The sequence below is a fragment of the Rattus norvegicus genome, chromosome 14 (genome assembly GCF_036323735.1).
Source record: "Rattus norvegicus strain BN/NHsdMcwi chromosome 14, GRCr8, whole genome shotgun sequence".
NCBI lineage: Eukaryota > Metazoa > Chordata > Mammalia > Rodentia > Muridae > Rattus > Rattus norvegicus.
The window spans coordinates 31,303,193-31,315,923 of record NC_086032.1 but is presented as its reverse complement, the minus strand read 5'-3'; the positions used below and the strand labels follow the sequence as shown (position 1 = coordinate 31,315,923).

The window sequence follows — 12,731 nt, the reverse complement described above, 5'->3', positions numbered from 1 at the left end:
CTGGGAGGTTGGAGAGGAAGGGCTGGAAAACATCCTCTGGACTTGATATGCTCTGTGCTAATACACACACAGTAGCTGTGTTAGCTGCATACGTGTAGGATGCAGAGGAAGCCGTGCAGGAGTGCAACTGTGAGTGTATTGCTGAAATGGTTACAGCCATGGCGAAGACCAAAGCCATCCTCCATATGGGCCAGGCTCAGAGCCCTCAATGTGTCTTTTCCTCCGGTCCAAGCACCAGTGTTTAAGGATGACTGATCAGTGTATACAAAACTCTGTTGACCGCAGCTTCCTCCTCCTCACCGATGTTTACAGCCTGAGACTGCCGGCCTTCAGAGACCTTCTGTAGAGACTAGCCAATCCTCTCCTGTGCTGAGCGGAAAGATCAAGTTGAGGTCTATGAGGTGGTAGTAGTGGGTGCTACTCTATGAGAATGCACACACCCACCTCGCTCCAGGTTTTCTGTATATGTTTTGTGCAATGGCCCTTTCTTCATTCCTGCCCTGTACTTAGGACTCCAGGACCAAGCCACCCAGAGAGAGAAATGGTAAATAAGATTGGGCCTGTAAATATTTCATCATGAAAGGTCACCGGAGTAAGGTAATGCCATCTTGTCCTGACTCCATTTTGTGTCTGCTTAAATACTTCTCCAGCCCCCATCCCACCATTTAACAGCCACATTCACCTTGACAACACATTTGAGATGATTTGTCCATGGTCCAGCGGGATTAACCAACACAATTAATCTTCGTACAGACTAAACTGAAACTGATACAGGTTTAAATAAAAATCAGCAGCTGTGGTGTCTCTGAAATAACTGCTATGTTCTGTAAAAACAGATGTTGCAGGGTTACTCTGCCTCTCATCTAAGAGTGACAGCACTGTGGTCTGTGTGATGCTTGCATTTAAAACCACTTTGCTGGGCTCGCTTCGGCAGCACATATACTAATATTGGAACGATACAGAGAAGATTAGCATGGCCCCTGCGCAAGGATGACACGCAAATTCGTGAAGCTTCCATATTTTTAATGGAACAGAATTGAAGACCCAGAAATGAACCCGCATACCTATGGGCACCTGATTTTTGACAAAGGAGCCAAAACCATCCAATGGAAAAAAGATAGCATTTTCAGCAAATGGTGCTGGTTCAACTGGAGGTCAACATGTAGAAGGATGCAGATCGATCCATGCTTATCACCCTGTACAAAGCTTAAGTCCAAGTGGATCAAGGACCTCCACATCAAACCAGATACACTCAAACTAATAGAAGAAAAACTAGGGAAGCATCTGGAACACATGGGCACTGGAAAAAATTTCCTGAACAAAACACCAATGGCTTATGCTCTAAGATCAAGAATCGACAAATGGGATCTCATAAAACTGCAAAGCTTCTGTAAGGCAAAGGACACTGTGGTTAGGACAAAACGGCAACCAACAGATTGATCTTTACCAATCCTACAACAGATAGAGGGCTTATATCCAAAATATACAAAGAACTCAAGAAGTTAGACTGCAGGGAGACAAATAACCCTATTAAAAAATGGGGTTCAGAACTAAACAAAGAATTCGCAGCTGAGGAATGCCGAATGGCTGAGAAACACCTAAAGAAATGTTCAACATCTTTAGTCATAAGGGAAATGCAAATCAAAACAACCCTGAGATTTCACCTCACACCAGTGAGAATGGCTAAGATCAAAAACTCAGGTGACAGCAGATGCTGGCGAGGATGCGGAGAAAGAGGAACACTCCTCCATTGTTGGTGGGATTGCAGACTGGTAAAACCATTCTGGAAATCAGTCTGGAGGTTCCTCAGAAAATTGGACATTGAACTGTCTGAGGATTCAGCTATACCTCTCTTGGGCATATACCCAAAAGATGCCCCAACATATAAAAAAGACACGTGCTCCACTGTGTTCATAGCAGCCTTATTTATAATAGCCAGAAGCTGGAAAGAACCCAGATGCCCTTCAACAGAGGAATGGATACAAAAAATGTGGTACATCTACACAATGGAATATTACTCAGCTATCAAAAACAATGCCTTTATGAAATTCATAGACAAATGGTTGGAACTGGAAAATATCATCCTGAGTGAGGTAACACAATCACAGAAAGACACACATGGTATGCACTTGTTGATAAGTGGCTATTAGCCCAAATGCTTGAATTACCCTAGATGCATAGAGCACATGAAACTCAAGACGATGATCAAAATGTGAATGCTTCACTCCTTCTTTAAAAGGGGGAACAAGAATACCCTTGGCAGGGAATAGAGAGGCAAAGATTAAAACAGAGACAGGAGGAACACCCATTCAGAGCCTGCCCCACATGTGGCCCATACATATACAGCCACCCAATTGGACAAGATGGATGAAGCAAAGAAGTGCAGACCGACAGGAGCCGGATGTAGATCGCTCCTGAGAGACACAGCCAGAATACAGCAAATACAGAGGCGAACGGCAGCAGCAAACCACTGAACTGAGAACCCCCATTGAAGGAATCAGAGAAAGAACTGGAAGAGCTTGAAGAGGCTCGAGACCCCTTATGAACAACAATGCCAAGCAACCAGAGCTTCCAGGGACTAAGCCACTACCTAAAGACTATACATGGACCGACCCTGGACTCTGACCTCATAGGTAGCAATGAATATCCTAGTAAGAGCACCAGTGGAAGGGGAAGCCCTTGGTCCTGCTAAGACTGAACCCCGAGTGAACGTGATTATTGGGGGGAGGGCGGCAATGGGGGGAGGGTGGGGAGGGGAACACCCATAAAGAAGGGGAGGTGGAGGGATTAGGGGGATGTTTGCCCGGAAACCGGGAAAGGGAATAACATTTGAAATGTAAATAAGAAATACTCAAGTTAATAAAAAAAAAAAAACACTTTGCCTCCGGGCTTCACTACCAAGAGTCTTTCTGAGGCGCTAGCCTGCTCCTGGCCACTGGCTGTTTTAGTTGGGTGTTACTGCTGTGAAGAGACATCATGACCACAGCAACTCTTATGAAAGAAAACATTTAATTGGGTTGGTTTACAGCTCACAGGTTTAGCCCATTATTGTCATGGTGGGAAGCGTAGGCAGACATGGTGCTGGAGAGGTAGCCGAGTTCTACATCCTGATAGGCAAGCAGCAGGCAGGAAAAGTGAGCCACTGGGCCCGGCTTGGGCCTCTGAAACTTCAAAGCCCCACCCCAGTGATACATTTCCTCCAATACACCCCACCCATCCACTCCCTATGAGTCTATGTCGGCCGCCACACCAACCAACAATAAAATACTTTAATTTGGCCTTATATTCGTGGTAGTCTGCAACTTTCTCACCTACCCTGTAATAATAAGGAGGAAGCTCTTCAGGTCTGCAGTCCCAGCCGAGGAGATGCGGGTATTAATGACTGTGAAGAACCAGCCCGACTCCATTTTATAACCAGAAGCCATTTTGAGTCTGCAGCTATATTAAGTTTCTGTTTCCTAGAGACTGACCCAAAACTCAGTTGTGAACCAATTCCTTGGGAATGTGATGTGCCCATTGTTCAAGGAGGGGCTTTCCTAACTGCTTCTTTTTGCTTCAGTAACCACTGGTGCCTGAAAAAGATCCCCTACCTTGTCCTTTTGCCCTATTAAAAAGGAATGAAGTTGGCTCAGGGTTGGTCTCTTGAACCCCTTCCTAGGGGAAGATGCAGCCTCTTCCCAGATCTCTGGTGTGCACCGTGAAGCTTGCTTTGACGTGGCCATACTGGTGGTCTTTCAACTCAAGTCTTCAGGATTAACCTTTGGAGGCCTGCAGGCTTAGATTTTTCAAAACCCACTTTTATTAATGGTTCTTAAATGCTTTAATGCCCCTTCTGGCCCGCCACTCACCAGAGATGGGGAAAGGAAAGGTTAATAGAGCAGAGGATGTGGGCCTGTTCAGAAGTAGTTCTTTGAAGCAAATCCAATCCGTGTTGTCACAATATCAGCGGTTCAGTTCACACAAATCAGCAGCAGCACCTCTGTCCACAGGCAAACACCATCCAAGAATCAGCAACAGCTTGTCGATTCAGAAGAAACCGCAAGGCCCTGCCAATTTGCTGAATCCTTGGAAGCTGCAAGAAGCCTCAGGAATACAACCAGTAGGTTTGTTGGTGCATTTCTCTCTATGAAGTCATAACAAACAATGAACAGCAAAGAATGGTAAGGCAGACCAATACTACCCAGTGTCACAAAGGCCAGCATCAGCAAAGCCCAACAATGACCAGCAAAAGAATGGTAAGGCACCAATACCATCCGGAATCATCCACTGTCCATTGGGCTATATTAAATCCTTTCCAAACATCATGTGTTCTCCTAAGCATCTGCTCTAGCAAAACATCATATTCCCTTTTTCCAGGATGTCTCCAGAAAAACACCGTGTGTCTGGTCTTAGCAAAACATCCTGTCATGTATCTGCTTCAGCAAAATCATCCTCTCATAAGAGGTTCCTGAAAAGCATCACATGATACAACCGAGTCTCCAAAGAAACCAGAAATCTCCACATTAGAGGCCCATGAGATATAAGGTCTCCAACCCAAATTTAGAAGCTGGACCCTTTGCTCTGACCCTCCAAAACTGAAGAACCACTCCCCAGAGGGAGCACACTTTGGGGGCATTCCAAGGACCAGTTTGCTGCAGCTAACAGCTACATCAAAAGAAACCAGGAAGCACCTGGCTGGGAGGACTCTATGGGTAAGTTATAATTCTATGACATCTGATCCCAATTCTACCAGCTTGGGTTATGTCTATGGCACTTGGTTTTATAAGTCTTTCTAAACCATCTGATTCTGGTTCTGTTGGGATCCCATCAGGAGACAATGAAGTATCTGACAAGACAAGGGCACTAGCAAGAGGGCAACATTGCTCACATGGGCATTGGTCCCCAGTGTTGTGTGTGGCTTTTACTCTACCTGCCTTGTTCAGGGGAGTGATTGAGCTACCAGCTCCCACCCAGCTCCCATGAATCCGAGGATAAAAGACACATACACAGTTGTTCTTTTTCAACTTGCCTTCTTGGCACAGTTACTAGGCACTACTATCTCCCACCTGGAAAACAGTACCCTTAAGTTTCTTATCTGATTCTCCCACTTGCCCTAATCTTCAGTTGCTAAACTCCCTGACCACCTGCCTGCAGTAGTGGCCACAGGCCTCATGGTTTCCTGGTTCTCCTCTCTCCAAAACATGGTGAACTCTGCTCTCCTTCCTTGCATTTCCCTGACTGCCTCCAGGGACCCAGAAGTCCCACCTGTACCTTTGGCCCAGCAATTAGCCTATGGCTTCCTTTACTGACAGATCAAGAACCAATTGGGGAACAGGATCTTTGCATTGGAACTGCTCCCTACATCACTGTGTCTTGTTCTCTGTTTTGTTTGTTGAACTTCTCAGCAAAGTACTAGGAGAATATTGCCCTGTCTTTCCCCGACTGCACCCACGGTTCTTAGATATTGGGAGCAAATAATCAGGCCCAGTTAAATGAAAATGGCCACTGCATATTTTGTCTTTAACAGATCTCTTCTAATAGTGTGAACAATGTTCTCTGTTTTGTGTTTATTGAGTAAGTGATATGTTCTGTGTTTATTGGGTATGTTCTGTGTTCTGTGTTTATTGGGTATGTTCTGTGTTCTGTGTTTATTGGGTAAGTTCTATGTTCTGTGTTTATTGGGTAAGTTCTATGTTCTGTGTTTATTGAGTATGTTCTATGTTCTGTGTTTATAGGGTAAGTTCTATTCTGTGTTTATTGGGTAAGTTCTATGTTCTGTGTTTAGCAAGAATGTTGTGTGTTTATTGGGTAAGTTCTATGTTCTGTGTTTAGCAAGAATGTTGTGTGTTTATTGGGTAAGTTCTATGTTCTGTGTTTATTGAGAATGCTCTAGATTCTGTGTTTATTACATGAGTTCTATATTCTGTGTTTCTTGGGGAAGTTCTACGATCTGTGCTTATTGGGTAAGCTCTATGTTCTGTGTTTAGCAGGAATGTTCTGTATTTATTTGGTAAGTTCTATGTTCTGTGTATAACAGGAATGTTCTGTGCTTATTGGGTAAGTTCTACGTTCTGTTTTCATTGGATAACTTCTATGTTCTGTGTTTAGCAAGAATGTTCTATGTTCTGTGTTTATTGGGTAAGTTCTATGTACTGTGTTTATTGGGTAAGTTCTAGGTTCTTTGTTTAGCAGGGATATTCTGTGATTATAGGGTAAGTTCTATATTTTGGTTTTTTAAGTATGTTTTATGTTCTGTGTTTATTGGGTAACTTCTATGTTCTGTGTTTAGGACGAATATTTTGTGTTTATGGGTAAGTTCTAGGTTCTGTGTTTCTTGGGTAAGTTTTATGTTCTGTGTTTAGGAGGAATATTCTGTGTTTATTGGGTAAGTTCTATGTTCTGTGTGTAGGAGGAATGTTCTGGGTTTATTGGGTAAGTTCAATGTTCTGTGTTTATTGAGAATGTTCTATGTTCTGTGTTTATTGGGAAAGTTCTATGTTCTGTGTTTATTGGGTAAGTTCTATGTTCTGTGGTTAGCAGGAATGTTCTGTGTTTATGGAGTAAGTTTTATGTTCTGTGTTTATGGAGAATGATCTATGTACTATGTTTATTGGGTAAATTCTAGGTTCTTTGTTGAGCAGGAATATTTTGTGATTATTGGGTAAGTTCTATGTTTTGTGTTTATTGAGTATGTTCTATGTTCTGTATTTATTGAGTAAGTACTATGTTCTGTGTTTATTGGGTAACTTCTATGTTCTGTGTCTAGGAGAAATATTCTGTGTTTATTGGGTAAGTTCTAGGTTCTGTGTTTATTGGGTACATTCTGTGTACTGTGTTTAGGAGGAATATTCTGTGTTTATTGGGTAAGTTCTATGTTCTGTGTTTAGCAGGAATGTTCTGTGTTTATTGGGTAAGTTCTATGTTCTGTGTTTAGTAGGAATGTTCTGTGTTATTGGGTAACTTCTATGTTCTGTGTTTATTGAGAATGTTCTATATTCTGTGTTTATTGGGTAAGTTCTATGTTCTGTGTTCATTGAGAATGTTCTATGTTCTGTGTTTATTGAGAATGTTCTATGTTCTGTGTTTATTGGGTAAGTTCTATGTTCTGTGTTTATTGGGTAAGTTCTAAGTTCTGTGATTAGCAGGAATGTTCTGTGTTTATTGGGTAAGTCCTATGTTCTGTGTTTATTGGGTAAGTTCTATGTTCTGTGTTTATTGGGTAAGTTCTAAGTTCTGTGATTAGCAGGAATGTTCTGTGTTTATTGGGTAAGTCCTATGTTCTGTGTTTATTGAGAATGTTCTATTTTCTGTGTTTATTAAGAATGTTCTATGTTCTGTGTTTATTTGGTAAGTTCTATTTTCTGTGTTTATTGGGTAAGCTCTATATTCTGTGTTCAGCAGGGATGTTCTGTGTTTATTGGATAAGTTCTCTTCTGAGTTTAGCAGGATTGTTCTGTGTGTATTGGGTAAGTTTTATGTTCTGTGTTTATTGAATATGTTATATGTTCTGTGTTTACTGGGTAAGTTCTATGTTCTCTGTTTATTGCGTAAGGTCTATGTTCTCGGTTTAGCAGGAATATTCTGTGTTTATTGGGTAAGTTCTACGTTCTGTGTTTAGCGGAAATATTCTGTGTTTATTGGGTAAATTCTATGTTCTGTGTTTAGCAGGAATGTTCTGTGTTTATTGGGTAAGTTCTATGTTCTATGTTTAGCAGGAATGTTCTGTGTTTATTGGGTAAGTTCTATGTTCTGTGTTTAGGAGGAATGTTCTGTGTTTATATGGTAAGTTCTATGTTCTGTGTTTAGCAGGAATGTTCTGTGTTTATTGGGTAAGTTCTATGTTCTCTGTTTATCAGGAATGTGCTCTGTTTATTGGGTAATTTCTATGTTCTGTGTTTAGCAGGAATGTTCTATGTTTATTGGGTAAGTTCTATGTTCTATTTTTAGCAGGAATGTTCTGTGTTTATTGGGTAAGTTCTATGTTCTGTATTTATCAGGAATGTTCTATGTTTATTGGGTAAGTTCTATGTTCTGTGTTTATTGAGAATGTTCAATGTTCTGTGTTTATTGGATAAGTTCTGTGTTCTGTGTTTAGCAGGAATGTTCTGTGTTTACTGGGTAAGTTCTATGTTCTGTGTTTAGCAAGAATGTTCTGTGTTTACTCGGTAAGTTCTATGTTCTGAATTTAGCTGGAATATTCTGTGTTTATTGTGTAAGTTCTATGTTCTGTGTTCATTGAATATGTTCTATATTCTGTGTTTATTGTGTAAGTTCTCTGTTCCGTGTTTATTGAGTAAGTTTTGTGTTCAGTGTTGAGCAGTAATGTTCTGTGTTTATTGGGAAAGTTCTTTGTTTTGTGTTTAGCAGGAATGTTCTGTGTTTATTGGGTAAGTTCTATGTTCTGTGTTTATTGTGAATGTTCAATGTTCCTTGTTTATTGGGTAAGTTGTTTGTTCTGTGTTTCTTTGGTAAGTTCTATGTTCAATGTTTAGCAGGAATGTTGTGTTTTTAATTGTGTAAGTTCTATGTTCTGTGTTTATTGAGTATGTTCTATGTTCTGTATTTATAGGGTAAGTTCTCTGTTCTGTGTTTTGCAGGATTGTTCTGCGTTTATTGGGTAAGTTCTATGTTCTGTGTTCTTTGTTTAGCAAAAACATTCTGTTTTTATTGTGTATGTTCTATGTTCTGTGTTTAGCAGGAATGTTCTGTGTTTATTGGGAAAGTTCTATGTTCTGTTTTTTGGGGAAGTTCTATGTTCTGTGTTTATTGGCTAAGTTCTAAGTTCTGTGTTCATTGTGTATGTAATATGTTCTGTGTTTATTAGGTAAGTTCTATGTTCTCTGTTTAGCAGGAATGTTTTGTTTAATGGGCAAGTTCTATATTCTTTTTTAGCAGGAAAGTTCTGTGTTTATTAGGTAAGTTCTATGTTCTCTGCTTATTGGATAAGTTCTATGTTCTGTGTTTAGCAAGAATGTTCTGTGTGTATTGAGAAAGTTATGTGTTCTGTGTTTGGTAGGAATGTTCTGTGTTTATTGGGTAAGTTCTATGTTCGGTGTTTATCTGGTAAGTTCTATGTTCTGTGTTTATTCAGTACGATCTATATTCTGTGTTTATTTGGTAAGTTCTATGTTCTGTGTTTAGCAGGAATATTCTGTGTTTATTGGGTAAGTTCTTTGTTCGGTGTTTAGCAGGAATGTTCTGTGTTTATTGGTAAGTTCTATGTTCTGTGTTTAGCAAGAATGTTCTGTGTTTATTGGGTAAGTTCTATGATCTGTGTTTAGCAGGGATGTTCTGTGTTTATTGGTTAAGTTGTATGTTCTGTGTTTAGCAAGAATATTCTGTGTTTATTGGGTGAGTTCTATGTTCTGTTTTTAGCAGGAATGTTCTGTGTTTATTTGGTATGTTCTATGTTCTGTATTTATTGAGTATGTTCTATGTTCTGTGTTTATTGTGTAAGTTCTCTGTTTCATTTTTATTGGGTAAGTTCTGTGTTCTGTGTTAAGCAGGAATATTCTGTGTTTATTGGGTAAGTGTCGGAGACTGCACCGCCAGTGTGTGAATATCGGGCATAGGTCTGCGGGATTGAAATACATCAAGTACATGGGTCATCGTTTATTCAGTGAGGGCCACCAACACTTTACTGAGATCTTTTTATATAGCCGAGGCAAAAGCTGTGGAAAAACAACAAGGCAGGTGAAAATCCCCAACCAGGAAAACAGGATAATCTGTGTGGTGAAAGTTCCAGCCCAATCAGGGGCATAAACAACTTCTTAACAACAACAAGCTAGAAGGCTCTGTGGGGAGGTAGCATGCCATGGAAAATCGCAGCCCCACATCAGGGGCTAAGAGCAGCTGCCAAGGGTGTAAACAATTCTTGCTATAGCAGGCTAAAAGGATCAGTGAGAGGAGAGGGATACACCAAGGTAGGGACCAACAGGCAAGTTCTAAGTTCTCTGTTTAGGAGGAATGTTTTGTGTTTATGGGTTAAGTTCTATGTTCTGTGTTTAGCAAGAATGTTCTGTGTTTTTTGGGTAATTTCTATGTCTTGTGTTTCGCAAGAATGTTATGTGTTTATTGAGTATGTTCTATGTTCTGTGTTTAGGAGGAACATTTTGTGTTTATTGGGTAAGTCTATGATCTGTGATTATTGAGTATGATCTATGTTATGTGTTTATTGGGTAAGTTCTATGTTCTGTGTTTATTGGGTAAATTTTGTTCTGTGTTTAACAGGATTGTTCTGTGTTTATTGGGTAAGTTCTATGTTCTGTTTTTAGCAGGAATGTTCTGTGTTTATTGGGTAAGTTCTATGTTCTGTGTTTATTGGGTAAGTTCTATGTTCTGTGTTTATTGAGTATGTTCTATGTTCTGTGTCTATAGGGTAAGTTCTATTCTGTGTTTATTGGGTAAGTTCTATGTTCTGTGTTTAGCAGGAATGGTCTGTGTTTATTGGGTAAGTTCTATGTTCTGTGTTTATTGGGTAAGTTGTATGTTCTGTATTTAGCAGGAATGTTCTGTGTGTATTGGGTAAGTTTTATGTTCTGTGTTTATTGAGAATGTTCTATGTTCTGTGTTTATTGGGTAAGTTCTATGTTCTGTGTTTAGCAGGAATTTTTTGTGTTTATTTGGTAAGTGTCGGTGACTGCGCCGTCAGTGTGTGAATATCGGGCATAGGTCTGCGGGATTGAAATAAATCAAGTACATGGGTCACCCTTTTTTCAGCTAGTGCCACCAAGGCTTTACTGAGATCTCCTTATATACCAGAGGCAAAAGCCATGGAAAAACAACAAGGCAGGTGAAAATGCCAAACCAGGAAAACAGGAAATTCTGTGTGGTGAAAGTTCAGGCCCAATCAGAGGCATAAACAACTTCTTAACAACAACAAGCTAGAAGGCTCTGTGGGGAGGAAGGGTGCCATGGAAAATTGCAGCCCCAAATCCGGGGCTAAGAGCAGCTGCCAAGGGTGTAAACAATTCTTGCTATAGCAGGCTAAAAGGATCAGCGAGAGGGGAGGGATACACCAAGGTAGGGACCAACAGGTAAGTTCTAAGTTCTCTGTTTAGGAGGAATGTTTTGTGTTTATTGGGTAAGTTCAACGTTCTGTCTTTATTGATTAAGTTCTATGTTCTTTGTTTATTGGGTAAGTTCTATGTTCTGTGTTTAGCAGGAATGTTCTGTGTTATTGTTTAAGTTCTATGTTCTGTGTTTATTGAGAATATTCTATATTCTGTGTTTATTGGGTAAGTTCTATGTTCTGTGTTTATTGGGTAAGTTCTATGTTCTGTGGTTAGCAGGAATGTTCTGTGTTTATGGAGTAAGTTCTATGTTCTGTGTTTATTGAGAATGTTCTATGTTCTGTGTTTCTTGAGAATGTTCTATGTTCTGTGTTCATTGGGTAAGTTCTATTTTCTGTTTTTATTGGGTAAGTTCTATATTCTGTGCTTAGCAGGAATGTTCTGTGTTTATTGGATAAGTTCTATATTCTGTGTTTATTGGGTAAGTTCTATATTCTGTGTGTATTGGGTAAGTTCTATGTTCTGTGTTTATTGGGTAAGTTCTATGTTCTGTGATTAGCAGGAATGTTCTGTGTTTATTGAGAATGTTCTATGTTCTGTGTTGGGTAAATTCTATTTTCTGTGTTTATTGTGTAAACTCTATATTCTGTGTTTAGCAGGGATGTTCTGTGTTTATTGGATAAGTTCTCTTCTGTGTTTAGCAGGATTGTTCTGTGTCTACTGGGTAAGTCTTACGTTCTGTGTTTATTGAGTATGTTATATGTTCTGTGTTTACTGGGTAAGTTCTATGTTCTCTGTTTATTGGGTAAGGTCTATGTTCTAGGTTCAGCAGGAATATTCTGTGTTTATTGGGTAAGTTCTACGTTCTGTGCTTAGCAGAAATATTCGGTGTTTATTGGGTAAGTTCTATGTTCTGTGTTTAGCAGGAATGTTCTGTGTTTATTGGGTAAGTTTTATGTTCTGTTTTTAGCAGGAATGTTCTGTGTTTATTGGGTAAATTCTATGTTCTGTGTTTATTGAGTATGTTCTATGTTTTTGTGTTTATTGGGTAAATTCTCTGTTCCATTTTTATCGGTAATTTCTATGTTCTGTGTTTAGCAGGAATGTTCTATGTTTATTGGGTTAGTTCTATGTTCTGTATTTAGCAGGAATATTCTGTGTTTATTGTGTATCTTCTATGTTCTCTGTTTATTGAATATGTTCTATATTCTGTGTTTATTGTGTAAGTTCTCTATTCCATGTTTATTGAGTAAGTGTTGTGTTCTGTGTTGAGCAGTAATGTTCTGTGTTTCTTTTGTAAGTTCTATGTTCTATGTTTAGCAGTAATGTTTTGTTTTTATTGTGTAAGTTCTAGTTCTGTGTTTATTGAGTATGTTCTATGTTCTGTGTTTGTAGGGTAAGTTCTATGTTCTGTGTTTCTTTTGTAAGTTCTATGTTCTATGTTTAGCAGGAATGTTGTGTTTTTATTGTGTAAGTTCTAGTTCTGTGTTTATTGAGTATGTTCTATGTTCTGTGTTTGTAGGGTAAGTTCTATGTTCTGTGTTTCTTTTGTAAGTTCTATGTTCTATGTTTAGCAGGAATGTTGTGTTTTTATTGTGTAAGTTCTAGTTCTGTGTTTATTGAGTATGTTCTATGTTCTGTGTTTGTAGGGTAAGTTCTATGTTCTGTGTTTCACAGGATTGTTATGTGTTTATTAGGTAAGTTCTATGTTCTGTGTTTAGCAAAAACATTCTGTTTTTA

At 39.4% G+C, this 12,731-nt stretch overlaps 1 non-coding gene across 1 annotated transcript; it reads left to right on the top strand.

The window, feature by feature from the left end:
• Nucleotides 1–918: 918 nt before the first annotated feature.
• LOC120096875 (U6 spliceosomal RNA) lies at nucleotides 919–1,025 on the top strand. The gene has a single exon (XR_005493681.1). It is a non-coding gene; the product is annotated as a U6 spliceosomal RNA (small nuclear RNA).
• The last annotated feature ends 11,706 nt before the right edge of the window (nucleotides 1,026–12,731 follow it).